The sequence below is a fragment of the Rhipicephalus sanguineus genome, chromosome 2 (assembly GCF_013339695.2).
Source record: "Rhipicephalus sanguineus isolate Rsan-2018 chromosome 2, BIME_Rsan_1.4, whole genome shotgun sequence".
Lineage (NCBI taxonomy): Eukaryota > Metazoa > Arthropoda > Arachnida > Ixodida > Ixodidae > Rhipicephalus > Rhipicephalus sanguineus.
Genome location: NC_051177.1, coordinates 101,388,553 through 101,403,796, shown reverse-complemented (window position 1 = coordinate 101,403,796; position 15,244 = coordinate 101,388,553). Strand labels below are relative to the sequence as shown.

Here is a 15,244-nt window from a genome sequence, read left to right as displayed (position 1 = left end):
AGCCCTTGATGTATAGAGCCCCGGGTATAGCGTAGATGGTGGTCCTCCCCCATCCACTTCGCCATCGTCATTCGGTGCGTCTCTATCGACCGGAAATCGGTAATTTGATAGCGGAGCGCCCAATGAGCGAGACAGGGCTGAAAAGGGGCAGACGGGAGGGTGTAGACACGAAAGGGCTCGCTGATGGTATCGCCTGCCCACGCCGTCCCTCACGCCGACTTCCCTCCCGTTCTTCTCCCGATGAGGGGGAGATTATTTGCTGCCCGCGAAAGTATTTTACGCGTGGACAACATGATACGTTCGTATAGATATACAGCCTGCTTTCGGGAGTAGCGGTGGTGGCTTTTAGGAATGACACCGTCGGCAAGCCCGCTAATAAGGTTGGCTCCAGTGGCTTCGTTGTCGTCCTCGTCGGCATGCTGTTGTCTTCCTCGCCGACGTGCACCGTTGTGCGCTCGCACTACATATACCTTTCTGGGTCTACCGGCCAGCCGGCTCGTTGTCCAAGCTGCCTTTGGGGCCTCAAAGAGGTTGGTTGGTTCTTACTAGGATAGCCTTCCTGTTGTTTTGTCCCCATAGATTCCGCACATTTTTTTTCGGGAGCTGTCGTACCGGAGGGAGGCAGACGCCGCGTGGAAAGGCCCCAGACAGCGAGCCGAGCAGAACACAGAGATTTGGTTGCAGGTAACAAGAAGAGTAGCGATAGAAAACTTTCCATCGGAGTTTCACTCTTCGAGAACTTCAGCGCACTGGTGCTGAAACGAGCGCGCGTCTTTGTCTTAGGCTCAAGAAAACGTGACTGAGTCTTCAACGGGACGTAATTCACGTTGCTTCGACGTACTCTTTTGTTCACATCGCCAAGCCTTTTGCGATGGGGGCTGTTGTGCTTCGTCTTCTCGTTAATTCTTCGCAACAGTGGCGACGTTAGGTGCATGAAAAGGCACATACTTCTCGCACAAAAGCTCTTACCTTCTCACCCACTCCAGGCTTTAAACACAGGCGAGCGAAAACAGTAATTTGATGCTCAATCCCCGGTCTCAAATACCGAATACGCGTGCGATAACAAAGACACAGATTATAAACGAAAGAAAAAATTTCCACTGTAGTAGATCGATGTCTTTACGTTGTCCTCCTGATAAGATCATGCACCGACTCAGCTTTCTTCGAGCTGCATGTAACTATAACGCGATAGAGTGGCATAGGGTATAGAAAGGATTTGTTGGCGCAACTTTCCTTCTGGGTCTGGGGATTAGCTGCGAGGATCTCCTGGAAGTACCGCGAGTGCACAGAGAGCAGGGAACGGTGGCAGGGGAACCTCGTTGCGCCAAGGAGCACTACGATGTCGGGATTTTCGTTGCGCCGGCAGCGGAGCCTGCGGGGAAAGCGCGCCGGTATCGTCCCTGGTTAATTCGATGGGCTTCCTTTTCAACAAACCTTTGCTCAGGCACAGAGCCAATACGGTCTCTGATTGCTGAGAGGTAGAGAGAGATAGTGAGAGCTCAAGGCACACATCAGGTGAACGGGCACATTCTCTTAAGTTCTGAAACTTGTTTACATTGTTTTTCTCTCGGGCAAGCTTAACCTGAATCACATGCGATTCTCTTGTTTGCAAGTGGGTTTGTGTCGTGTATACAACTTTTCATTCCCGCCGAGGCAGATTGATCTTGAGTAAGGTTGGTAATAACTTCGACGATTTCAAGACGCACATCACTAAATCCCAAACTAAATTTTGTTGCTTTTAGGTAGCGAAGCATCTTGCTTGAACGCAGTAAGAGAACACGTAGGCGGTGTTTTGACCCACGTGCTACCTAGCCCGATGTGTTGAACCGGCATAGTAACAAGGCAGTGTTCGCCCACGTGAAAAATCTTTAAACCACAACGCACATACTGTCTTTGTTAACTGCCAGCTAAGACAAGCTTAGTATGCTGCTTGTTTTGGAGGCTTATCCTGCTGCATAGATTTGTTTTTAGCATTGCACTGAATAAAGAGCTGTTGTCAAAAGCCGAGCAGATAGTTACCGCGCTTATAGTGGTACACTTTCAACGAGTTACGGAAGAACGAAAATGTTACACAGAAGAAGAATGGTTGCTGCACGTAAAACGTTCCAAAATGACACGTGCTGAGCGACTGTAGAAACCGTGTCACTGATGTAAGCTGTACACGGGCATGGTAACATTTTATGGACGTCAAAGCAGTCCGGAAACCAAACTAACTGTGGAATGCTATGACTGAAAGCGTTGGTGAAGTGAAGGATACACTACTGCTCACCGAGGCCAGGATACCCTGAAAGTTCTCACGCTGTCATTCATCTTTGTCTGAGTCCATAGCATCGAAATATATGCACAACAAACTAGCCAATATGTCTATTCTAATAGATTTCAACAGTTGTGGTAGCTTCGCACATATATGCAAAGTATTCAAATGTATTACCAGTGAACCCCCCATGAAAGTGAATAGTTAGAAGCAGTAGTAGTGGCTTCTTTTAATGTTAATGGAATTTTGAGCACTATGTGGCGCACCGCGTCAGAATGACGCAAGCAACTCGCCATCATGAGAATGAGCGCCACGGAAACTCACCCAGCGGCTCTGTTCTCGCGGCGCTGACTGCGGCGCGGTTCTCCAGGCTGGCCGTGCACAGACAGTGTGGAGCTGGAATCGGTGAACGACGAATCGAGCAAGCTGCTCCCGCTGACATCCGCCCTCGAGGCCTGATCTGGGCAAGCCGGCAAAGCACGTGGGTCACAACGGCGTTCCACATCCACGCATCCAGAGCTGAAATATACTTTAAAGGGACCGACAACTGATTTTTCTCGACCCAGTTTTTTACGGCGCGACAGGAAGCTTACCCTTCGTAGCGTTAGTAGCTGCAGTGGTTTATCCTAAAAGCACGTAGTTATTTTATAAGCAGTATTTTTCGATCTGAAAGGCTCCAAACACGCATGAAGGCTTGCTCCAGCAACGCTGAGAATTGATAGCGATGCCGCTAGCCCTTGTGAAGGCTGTCGTTGTTCTGCTTTCGCAGGAGTTACTGTAGCTATGCTTAACCACCTTTATTTTGAGCTTTTCAACCACTTTTGAAAATAGCAAGCTGTTACAATGAGATGATGTGGCTTTATACACCTTCTCGGTATTTGTACAGCGTTGTGCGCGCCTGCGACCAAGGTTGCCTGCGCCTGTGTCATGGATGGCTTTTCGTGGCATGGGATCATTACGCCAAGCGAAGGCAGCGCCACTTTGTTGCATACAACTAACGCAGGCCTATATGTACATTTTTATGGAGTAATATCTTTTAATATAAAGAAATGAACAATATTTCAGTACTAACAGAAAAGTCATCGAACGCATACACCAATGAACGGTCACGTGACCTGGCTTCATCGGACCGTGTATGATTTTGCCGCCAGAGGGCCAAAGGTCATTTTTCGTGACTTTCAATGAAGAAATAAAAATATAAATCCGCCTCTCACGAGATAAACAGGGTTGGTTTGAGTCAATGCGACGGACAATCTTTCCATCAGTACAGTCATCTCATTTCATGTTCTGGGCAGTTGTCGGTCCCATTAAAGGGGCCCTGAACCACCCCTCGGGCTTCATGAAAAAAACAGATTTTCGTGAAAAAAAAAAAACAGATTCTACGAACGGCAAACGCTGCTGTGAACAGTTCAGATTGTAGTCGTGCGCGGCACATACATTCTCAAGCGCCCTCTCTCCATACGGAGGCCCCGTCCTCACTCACTCCGGTGAGCGGGGCGCCAGCTGTGTGTCGTCAAACGGCAGATTGCTGCTATTGGCTCACGGCGGACATAAATCAGGAGCCGCGTTTGGATCAGATGCGCTTCTCGCCACAGGATTCCGCTACGTGCCGGCGCCGCGCTCTGTAGTGCGCTAAAATTACACAGTAGCAACACTAGCGTGCACAGGAATCACTGCGGGAGAGAGCGATCGCGTTTCATGACGCGCGCTCAAGGTCGCGATGCCCGCTGACGTAGCTTATTTCCCCCTTGTAATACCTTCCTGTGTAACTTCCAGCGCGCTTGTAGGAAGAGGAGAAGAGAGAACGAGCTAAAAGCCTGAGAAAAATTCCTGTAACTCCGCTCATTCTGGACGGATTCGAGAGATTTTCGCAGCAGTCGATTTGTGAGGCAATCAACTCCGATACCGCGGTCATTCGATGATAACTTGGGAAAATAGTTCAGGACCCCTTTAAATCAAAATCGGCCCTTGCAGAGCTTTTGGGACTCCTTTTTTCCGTGCAAACATGGACAGGGACTCCTCTCGACGCTATTCAACGTATAACACAAGCTATAAGAGTGTGATATGTACGTAGAGATCGAAATGTTATATGGAAGTATTTATTGTTGGTATAGAAATAGATTGTGTATACAGGGTGTCCAAGCTATAGACTGTGTATACAGGGTGTCTAAGCTAACACTGAGCAAGATAAAAAAAAAACCAAGAGCCCTAGAAAAGTTGTACCAACTGCACATCAACGGTAGTCGTATGCACTTAAACCGGTATTTTACGCAACTAAGTACTAACTAATTCACTATTTTAGTTGTTCAACTGCTTCTTTCATGCCCTAATTCCTAGCGTGTCAAGTGTAAGGTGTTAGGCCGCCTCAACCTATCAATTTACGTGTTCGTCTCGTTTTGTATATCGGAGCCTGTCGAAAGTTAAATCGATGCTGAGTGACGCATAAGACATGGTTACATCAGCAGATGCCAACGCTTGTCTCTCTGCCAGTTGGGTCGCGAAACCTATCGAACCATCCTACATGGCGAAGCCGTGTACGATGCGGCGATAAACGAATGCCCCGTGTTTTCATTGAAGTTCGCTTGGAAGCGTTTGAGTTGCAACGCGCGAGCGCGCGTTCTGTTTCATATTTTGCGCACTTTGAGATCGTTCGTTTTTTTTTTCTAGGAAAGGACAACTTGATAGATTTCAGCACCAAATAAGTTCTAGATGCCTAGGTTATTGGAGGCGGTCTGAAACTGTATGATTCACATAAAAGCGGTTCAAGTAATTATGAAAAAGCTGACCAAATAAAAAAAAGATATTTAAATAATGCTTATTGATAAAAAAAAAATACACTGGCTGTAAGTACGCACGACTATACTTCTAATATGCAGTTGGTAAATGTTTTCTAGAGCTCTCGGATTTTTTGAAATCTTGGTCGAAATTAGCAGGGACATTCTCTATATTAATGGCGCGAAATTGACCGAGGTACACAGAAACTGCAGAAGGAAAAGCAGTCGCGGTGCCCCCTTTTTTTTTTTCGTTTGTTAAGAACAAGAGATACGAAGCCAACAAATAATGGCATGGAGGAGAGCACACGGGCCATTATTTGTAGGTATTTAACCGATGTGTTGTAAATATCAGAGCAAAATTAAAGTGCACGACAAATCGATTTGCCGCCAGTGGGGACGAAGCCCACGACACACGCGATACGCCTGCGATACGCTATACAATTCGTGCTTAACACGCGTAATGCAAAGGTCGGGGGTTCGATATTCCCTGGCGGCGCGTTTTTTCGTCCACTTTCATTTTTCCTTTATCTCCCAATTACGACAAGATTAAGAAGAAGCTGCAAACGCTCTTGTTGGCTTCGCTATGTGTTCACACAAATACCCAGAAAGACAGACAAGGGGATTGAGTTACCTTTTTGCCCCAAAATAAAAAGGGTTACTTCCTCGGTCCAATTCGAGATTTCAAAGAGAGAAGGAGAAAACGCCCGAAAGAGTGACGAGATGGCTTAAACGGGTCGCCATATTTTAGCGTTCGTCACAGCACTTGAGCAGTATAAAATTCAAGATGTCTGCGAGTGAATCGAGTAAATTCCTTCAATGTGTACTACACTGTGTTAAGAACTATTCGTTTAAGATTCAAAACTATACACTGAGAGTCACGAAGCGTGATTCGCTACAATCCGCACCCGTGAAGGTCGTGATGACCGAGTTGGTTATGTAGGACCTGTTGTGGGAGCTCGGGTAGACGATGTCCTCGATGCAGCACGCCTTGACGGACCAGTCCTCGAGGGAGATCTTCTCGGGAATGTCGGGTAGCACCATCGAGCCCTGGGCCTTGCGCTGACCGGTAGTTTGCAGCTTCTTTCCTGAATAAAAAAAGAGAAAACGTGACCGGACTGTTTCGGACGTGACGGTCGATCTTTTACGGTCACATTTCCGAACGAGCTTTTTTAAAAAAAAATTAATATGTATAGAAGGAGAGGTTTTAGCCAATGGGTGGAGCCGGTCACTTCTCTTACATAATAGTTGTCGTCATAAAGTCGCGCACAATCACAACAAATAGGCACATGGACGAACGCTCAAGCACTCAGTACCAATACTTCAATACAAAGATGTGTCCACTCAGTAGAGAAGTTCACAAAACACAAATATTCACACAAGCGTGATGTCCGCACATAACATAAAAGTTCCACAAGATGTCACAGCGGATCATTAGGCACTTGCAAATTGTCTCATAAGTGCCGCTCTTCAACTGCAGCAGTTATGTATGCAGAAACAAGCGCTGCAAAAGCACGAAAATACAAGAAACATGTAGCCATGAATACCTGTTGGTGATAACAACGTTTCAAGCGATATTCGTGAAAGTTTATAGAGAAAACTGGCGCAAGAACCTAGCGCAGCGGATAGCAAGCAGAGGACGAGAAACGTACGTAGAATAAAAAGAGTGAGGCGAAAGATTTTTAAGGGGAGATGGTTTTGTCTGGAACCGTAATGTATGCTATGCATTAGCTGCTCCTGCCACGTAGCGGCAACACTAGCTGACAGTAGCCACCATTAGCAAGTAGCAGTTCATAATTGCCAACATTACGTCAACATTAAGCGGACAGTTAGCCAAAACTAGCCAACATTAGGTAACAGTTAGTGTGGTACTGGTACCATGAGAGGCACCGAAAAGCACAGTACTGGTACCATGCGTCCCGGTGCCTCACTCCTCAATCAACGACCATAACAGCTTTCTAATTTCAAAACGAGTTGAAAAAAAAAAAAACATTGAATGGTGCCAACATGTGGAGCTGGCTACACCCCCTTTCTTACATAACAGTTGCCAACGCAAAGTAGTGTACAGACAAGCACGAAACTAATGGAGTGTAATTTAACACATGGCTAATCACCTCGTTTAAATTTCGTATTAATTATATTTTACAGTGATAGTTTTCCTTTCCCACTTTACTTTTACTAGTGTTCTTTTTCTTCCAGTTCTGGACCTAAAAATGATGTTTCTTTTTTTTGTGTGTGTGAATACGAAAGCTGCTTCTAAAGTAAGCTTACTTCTCATAGGGTACCGAGAAAAAAATAAGCACAGAATTAACCTAAGGCATGCGTCGGAAATCTAAAATCTAAAAGCGCTTTCATTATAAAAAGTTATCGGCGAGATTGTTGCATCTCGGAGGGTTGTAGACGGCCTGATGTATGCCAGAACGCCTGTGGGTGTCTGCCGTTAAAAATGGCGTGTAAAAACAGCAATCTTGCAATAGATAACTTGTTTCCTGACTGGATATATTCGGCACGTGCTTTCGAGCTGTTGTACTGGATATTTATAGGCTTATCTAGAAGGAAGGGCCATACGGATGTAGTCGAAGCGAAATACCCGCGTCCGTGAAGTATTCGTCAACTGGCTTCTCCGCGGCAGTAGACGATGTGAGGAAAAGCCAATCTCAGTGAATTCTAACGAAGTCGCAGGTACTATAGACCACATTATTTCTACTCTGGCACCCTCGTTTAGAGCAAGCATGCATAATCTTGACCCAGCTATCATCAGTCGACGCGGCCGGTGCTAGGGGCAGCGGGTTTGGTTACGTCACAACTGATGGCGAGAGAACACTCGCAGCCAGCATGCGATAGGGAGAGGCCGGGCACTATCCTATGACAAACGGCGTCGGAGACAAATGCCGATTGGTTGTTTGCCAGTAAAAAAGACCGTGTCTTAGCACACGGTCATCGTCGTCGTCATCATCATCATCATCATCATCATCCTGACTACACCCGCCGCAAGGCAAAGACCTCTCCCATGTTTCGCCAATCAACCGGGTTCTGTGCTTGCTGCGGTCACGTTATCCCCCCAAACTTCTTAATCTCATCTACCCACCTAACTTTCTGCCTCCCCGTCGTTCACTTGCCTTACCTTGGAATCCATTCTGTTACACTTAGCATACCATCACCGAAGGGTAACCGGCAACTGAGGCACGCCGTGTCGTGCCCGCGAGTGCATGATGCAGCGTAGACACGTCACGGGGCCATACCCACTACAGCTATTTACCCGCTGACCTTGGTTGCTTTGGGACGAGAACGTCTGCAGCAGCGAAGCGATCTGGCTGAAGTCCTCGCTGCCGTCCTCGGTGTTGGTGATGTCGTCGATGTCGCGTGACGCCACGACCCGCTGGCTGAGCAGCGAAGCGGAGGCGGCCGCCGCTTTTCCTCTGCCGCCTTGACGCAGCGACTCCTGAACCCTCACCCTGGTGCGCGGACTGTCCTCGCTTCCGCGCGCCTTGGACATGGCGCCGTGGAGGGACAGTTTGCGCAACATGACGGCAGCTCCCTCACCCTCTCCGATTGTCCTGGTCACGTGAGAAGCGTAAGGTTCTCGATGGCGCTAGCCTGTGCAGTAAACGTGTGAAATATCGTTGAACTGCAGAACATGATTGAAAAAGCGCGAGGCGGCTGAGAGACATGGTATAAGAAGCATACAGGAAACGCAACGGGCCTAGCCGTTGCCGTTACGAAGGTCTGGCTGCACCGCACAAAATGGTGCTAGTGGTTGTGGTGGTTGATACGACGAAATGATTGGAACAGCCGCACCGGATATCGTTTTGAACGCTTTCAGTGTTTATACTAGGTTCACACGACATAATCTCGAGGTTATTACAAGCGCACCAGAAGGGCGCCGCTAGTTAACTGCAAAACACGGAAGGTACACGAGCTTTCATAAGTTCCCGCAGTATCCTTTGTTTTCTTTGCGGTTACTGCTTTGTTTATTGACACAAGACTAGTCAATCTTTTTTTTTTCAGAAACGGTAACGTAAAGTCCCAAGTGCTTCACGGTGGTTTTAATCAATGAATCACAATTGCGTTAAGACAGTCAGAAGCTTCTGGTGCTATGCTACCGAGATGAGGCCATTTCACTGCCTGCCTGTCACACTGTTTGCAACAGTTGTGAAAGCTGCTTAAACCTCAGTCGTATGGAACTGTGAAGAGCCAGTCCACTCACCGCTCGCTCTTCTTTTCAAGGAGCTGGTCACAGGCCTGCGCGCCTTCACAGAGGATAGCCTCTGCGCAGCTTGTCAACGATTCGCAGCCATTTGCAACCTGGCGCCACGTGCCTATACCAACAATGTCGATAGGGCTGCCATTGGCTTTCTCGAGGAGTTATAGAACCGAAAAAAAGAAAAACAAATCGCGCCATATCCACGAAATGAATGATAAGTGGGCGAAGCTCGAGAGGGGGAGATCATCGGTAAACCGTAACTCTCCCGTGAAAGTTATCCCATTACATCATTAAGAAAGACGTGAGACTGTGTGCGTATATACAAATCAACTTTTATTTTGTTCTTTTATTTTGTTCGTCTACTGTCTACAGCCACCTGCTCCATCCGGTGACTCGCTGCGAAAGAGGAAGCGCGTCAAGAGCGATTGCCTTTTATTGCGTCAGTCACGTGCGAGTGATGTCATCATGACGTCACTCACACTAGCGCCACCTGCTGAGTGAGTCATACAACTAGGTGGTTACGAACCGGTCACAGAGGAAGGACAGACCCACGACGTAGTAAAGAAGAAAGAACACCACACAGGCGAACACGCACGAGAGTGTCACTCGTCAACGTCGTCTTCTTCTTCTACTGCATACCAGAACGCGCGCAGTAAAGAAGAAAGAATGCCACACAGGCGAACACGCACGAGAGTCACTCGTCAACGTCGTCTTCTTCTGCTACTGCATACCAGAACTGCATACTAGCTCGTGAGAAGCGCGCGTTCTGGTATGCAGTAGAAGAAGATGACGTTGACGAGTGGTTACAAACCGGTCACAGAGGAAGGACAGACCCACGGCTTAAGGAGCTTCGCCCATAAAATTGCAAGAAACTAATGCCATACGAAGTGAGGCTCGCCAATGGATACTCTCACTTTGAACAGCGCTCCTGTTGCAAAGGCGGCCGAAGCAGCGAAGGAAACTAGCGTGCTTCAAGTGTCGAGCTGTGACACTTGATACTTCGCGCTCATCTTCTGTTTGTTCGCTTAGCGGCGTCTCTTGAGCTCGAGTGACTTTGGTACGCTCCGTAACATGAGCGCGGACATCACGGTGAAAGCTCGAAACATCCCTCTTCCCCTCACCATGAGAAAACCGCGCGAGCAGACAGCGGAAGGGCAAGGTTCTCCCTGAGTAAATATAAGAAGAAGCGAGCGAGCTCGCTGACAACTTTTAAATGCGCCCGTCGCGCTTCTAGCGCCATCTCGCTGGTAATGAAGAAACGCTTATAAGCGCCTGCCGTCTCTGAGTCCGTTCAGCGGTAAAGGGTGTGTATATAACGCTCGCCGTTAGCTCCGTTGAGGATCTGCGTTTCGTGGCGTAGTGGTTAGCGCCACTCGCTGCGGAGCAAGAGGTCCCCGGTTCGATTCCGCGCTTCGGAAGCATTTTTATGAATTATTTTCCTTTGGGGCTTTTATATATATATATATATATATATATATATATATATGTATATATATACATACTTATACATATACGATCCATGACGGCGACGGCAAAATCCAGTCGAGACTGTCCATATAATTGCTATCGCAATAAAATAAATAGAAAAGAAGAAGACAATGCACGATGTTTTGATGAAAAGACAAGAAATGACGGAGAAACACAAATTTCCGCAGAATGATAAAAAGGGAGCTAGATTTGTTTTAACATTGACAATGCCGTGGGGAGACGTCGATCCACCGCGTACACTCTAAGAAAAAAAATTCTTTGACTCTTTGTGGTGAGTCCTGACTTGCCTGGTATACGACTCTCTCTAAAGAGACACGTCAACTCTCTCAGGATATCGTTATACTCTCGTCGGAGAGTCGTAGGACCCGAAATAGAGTTGACGTGTCTCTTTGATGAGAGTCATATACCTGGCAAGTCAGGATCTCATTGAAAAGACTAACACATACTCCTTTCTTTTTTTTTTTTTAGAGTGTAAGACTTCGCTCGGAGTGCGGCATATGTAGGTACTCGCTGACTGCTTCGCATGAAATCGATTACCACGGTGTGCGGTATCTGGCGGAATTTCCCCGAAATAGTTTTGATAATTTAGGGTTATACGGACGACTTACCGCACGGCACCTGCAGCAAAGGAGTTACAGTGATCTTTCATTCCGTGAACGCGGGCGACGCGCAAGCGAATTTGTGCTGCCCCCTTGTGCACTGCCAGTCGTACGTGTCTTCACGTTTATCAGGAGGGCTTTCACGCACTCCACGGCGGCTATTTGACTAATGGGGCATTTACACTTGCGCGTAAAAGAGGTTTATCCGCTACCCCTTGACCCCAGCAATGGTAAACCAAATGTTCGGAGTCATCGTGTGAGATGCGTTCGTGTTTGCTAGTGCAACCAGACACCATGGTAGTTAATCTAATTAGTAAGCGAATGTTTTTTTCTGCCTAATCGCCTTGTTTCCCTTGGCTCACAAGCGCCTCTTTAGCGACGCTTCGTCTTTCTCCTTTTCTGCTAAGCCTACTACGAAGCGCTACTTGTGGAGACACACTCCCCGACAGCAATTTGACAAATGGGGCATTTACGTTTGCGCGTAAAGAAATGGACAGATGAGCATTCGAACAAGCGCACGCGGCCTTGCGTGATGCAGATACTAGAACATTAGGAACATTTGGCTTTAGCTTGGCATCCCAGAGGCTCTCGTTTCTAGTATTCTGAGAGCCAGAGTGCAGTCACGGAATGTGACGAATGTTTGCTGTAGATACAAGTGCCGGGAACTTGAGACACATTGTAGGGTTGCCTCTTCCAGATCCCAACCGAGACGCGCGTGACAGCATGTGTCGGGACCCCAGCCCATTCACAAGCCTCTGAAGTGGAACTTAATTTCTTCACCCGGGAAACCATCGCTTGCCGTCGCTTTACAGAGTTGAAAAATGGGTATTCTAAAGAGAGGTTGCTCAGTGTACCTCGCATGGACTTTTTTTGTGTGTGTGGGTACCTACACATAGATGGCATAATTTGTAGATGAGGTTGAAATACAGATAAGTAAAATGAATATGACAACTTATCAAAGCACTTTGCTTCGTCGTCTTAACTCATCTCTCATGCAGGCAACGTTTCTAGTTTATCTCAGGCACAGCGATATCATTGCCTCAAGAAAAAGAAGAAGAGGGGGAAATGTAGGAGAAATACGAGCCACAAGAGAGAAAAAAAAATGAAACACGACGTAGATGAAGCTATGGGTATAAGCTTCGTAAGCCACAAACAAATAATACGACCACTCGCAATGGGGGGCATCATTTAAGAGACCGCAACAATGCAACTTATTCAATGCATGCTCAGAGCGCTAAACATTTGCGAAGCGCAAGCTCACAAATTCACTGACGATTGAAAGCCACCTCGGATTAGCCCTGGTGCGTGGCACAGTCGAACGAGGCGAGCTTCGAGAATGTTGGATGTCAACGTAAGTTACCAATATCCTACAAATCGGGCTTAGACCACGTGAAGTCGCTTGACGTACCTACCACCTAACCGGTGAACTGAACTCCGCGAATCTGAAACGTGCTGGAGGGTTCATGTAAGTAAACTAATTTGTCCTCCTGCAGAATAAAGCACGAAAACGTGTGCTACAGTTCAATAGGTAGTAGCCTTTTCCTTCATATGAAAGTACCCAAAAAACGGATGAGGAGGCGAAGAAGCTGGAATTTTGGAGAAAATGCTACGTTCCTTGAGGTCGCGAATCGAGCTTAGTCCACACCTTGGCGCCCTACATAGTGTACCGTTGTACAACCTGACAACAGGCCCGCCGAACATGTAACTATCTCCATTGTTGATGCCGGGTACGGACTATTGACTAACAAACAGTTACGTTGTCAGTGGGCGCCCTGGAGCACCGCAAAAACTAAGCGCCGTGACTTTTTGCACTTTTGGCATAAGGATATCCAAGAGGTACTCCGTAGCGAAAATTAATGGTATTTGCCTCGCTCTCACACAGGAAAAAAAAATCTGTGGATCTCACGTTGACGTTGAAATCAGTATTCGCGAAGCCTTCTTTGATGTTTTGCGTGAATGTTAAATGTAATATAGGATACGGAACGTATCATGATAGGCACCTTTGTACAATATGACGCGAAAATAATGTACTACTTATACGCGCTTTTGTAGATGTAGATACTGTACTGCTGGCTCACACCCACTCAGGGGGATTGGCCAAGAATCGGGTAGCTTAGAAAAAATATTTAAAATCTAGAAATCACAATGACTTTTTATTTTGTATAACAAGACGATTTCTTACAAATTAATTTTGCTAGAATAGTAATTAAAAAAGGGAACTAGGTGGCTGGAATTAATTTTCATCAAATAAGATATGAATCACTGTAGAAAAGAATCTTGTTTTCGCGTAGCCGGCTTCAGTTTTCTGTGGCCCAATCCTTCTCTTCTATGCAGCAGTCACCTTTTGCTTCTTGTGCGTGCCATCTGTTCTGAGCATTGTTGGTAAAGAATGTGCATACTCAGTGGCACATGCTCAGTGCTCAAAGTTATCTATAGGGCACATATTTCGTAGCACATGCTGTATAACCTTCATATCTGTACGTAATAACACTAATATATCCAGCAGCTGGAACACGATGAACGCCAAACTCCGCGAAAGAGGCAAAGAAAGGTTAAAAAAAAAAAAACACGACATGTCGCGTGTCGTTCAGTAGTCATTAAGCCGAGCTTGGAAGGAGCCAAAGCTTAAAGTCGGGCTGTGAATGTCGCTCCACTTACGCAAACAAATGACGCCGACGATAGAGGCCGTTACCGAAACGACCTTGCGGCCAACGCCCAGCGAGGCCGGGACCACTCCAGCCAGGAAGTAAGACGGAGTGCGGCAGCTCTGAGAGGAAGTGCGCGCTACAGCTTCTCGCTCTGCCGCAGCTGCGGAGTGGAAGATCGGAGGGAGGGGCGTGGGGGGTAGGGGGTGGAAGGTAGAGGCGATGCCATGCAAGGGCTCGTATAATAGGGCTCAGCGGAGAACTGCGGAGGTGGCGTCGCCCGCGAGGCCTTCAAAACGAATGGCGGCTCGTGGACTCGGTAACGAATGGTAATCGCACTCTTTGGCGCCTCTCACAACAAGAGGGCTGCACGACGATGCCTTCCTCTCTGGCACAGTACAACGCTCGGCCCGAGCCCGTTCCCCGTGGAACCCTCCGCTCCCCAAGCCTTCCAGCGGCGCCTTCTCACCTTGTGTCCTTTCTTTTTAGGCCTCTTTGGACCGTCCGGTGCTCAGTGATATACTTGCTTAGCGCTTCTCCCCTTTTGTTTTTCCTTACAAGGGATGATTGTGCTCTTGGCGCCCCAGAACGCCACGGTCGTCCGGTATCGGCCACCTTTTACGCCAATAGATGCAGTCTAGACCATAGACTCTTTCTCACCACTGAAGAGTTCCCTCTTACCAAGAACTTCTTCCGACACACTGATATTGTTTCGTTTTTTGCTACGTAGGGCATTTTTACTTTGCGAGACAGTCAGCGCTTCTTGGCCGAACGAGGCATGGGCCTAAACACCCCCCCCCCCTCTCTCGCTTCCCTTAATGTGGTGGCCATGAGCCCTTCGTGTTTTATAGGCCCATCATTTCGTGTTTGCGCGCAGAAGCTGTTTCGTTTATTTGTTGCGTGCTCGTATAAGAGTTAAGGGGAAAAACCGATACCTCGAGATCGGAAACGAAAGCGTGTAGAAAAAAAAAAAAGCTACCACGAAGCTGGGACCGTCGAACAATGTGCCTTGCAATATGCTTTCGGAACGATAAAACGTGTCTCTTATATCAGCACGCAGGAGCGCAGGCGAAGTTTGGCGATACTGACGACTCAGTAGTGGACGCCGAAAACAATGATTAGGAAATCGGCAACGTGTACGCTGGAGTGAATAGAGCAATGTATTATCTTCAAAATGGTAGAAGCCGTGAAGCGCAAGGTACCGCTAACCGCGCACAGTACTGAAGGTTGGGTGGAGCAGGGGAGGCAGGGGGCGCCTGAGAACACATCCCGACATCAAGTGG

At 47.4% G+C, this 15,244-nt stretch overlaps 1 long non-coding RNA gene across 1 annotated transcript; it reads right to left on the bottom strand.

Annotated features, from left to right (window-relative positions):
• Nucleotides 1–2,635: 2,635 nt before the first annotated feature.
• On the bottom strand, nt 2,636–8,422 carry LOC119381235 (uncharacterized). The gene is made up of 3 exons (XR_005181329.1): nt 8,293–8,422; nt 5,934–6,113; nt 2,636–2,714 (listed from the first exon to the last, which is right to left on the bottom strand). It is a non-coding gene; the product is annotated as an uncharacterized LOC119381235 (long non-coding RNA).
• Nucleotides 8,423–15,244: the final 6,822 nt, after the last annotated feature.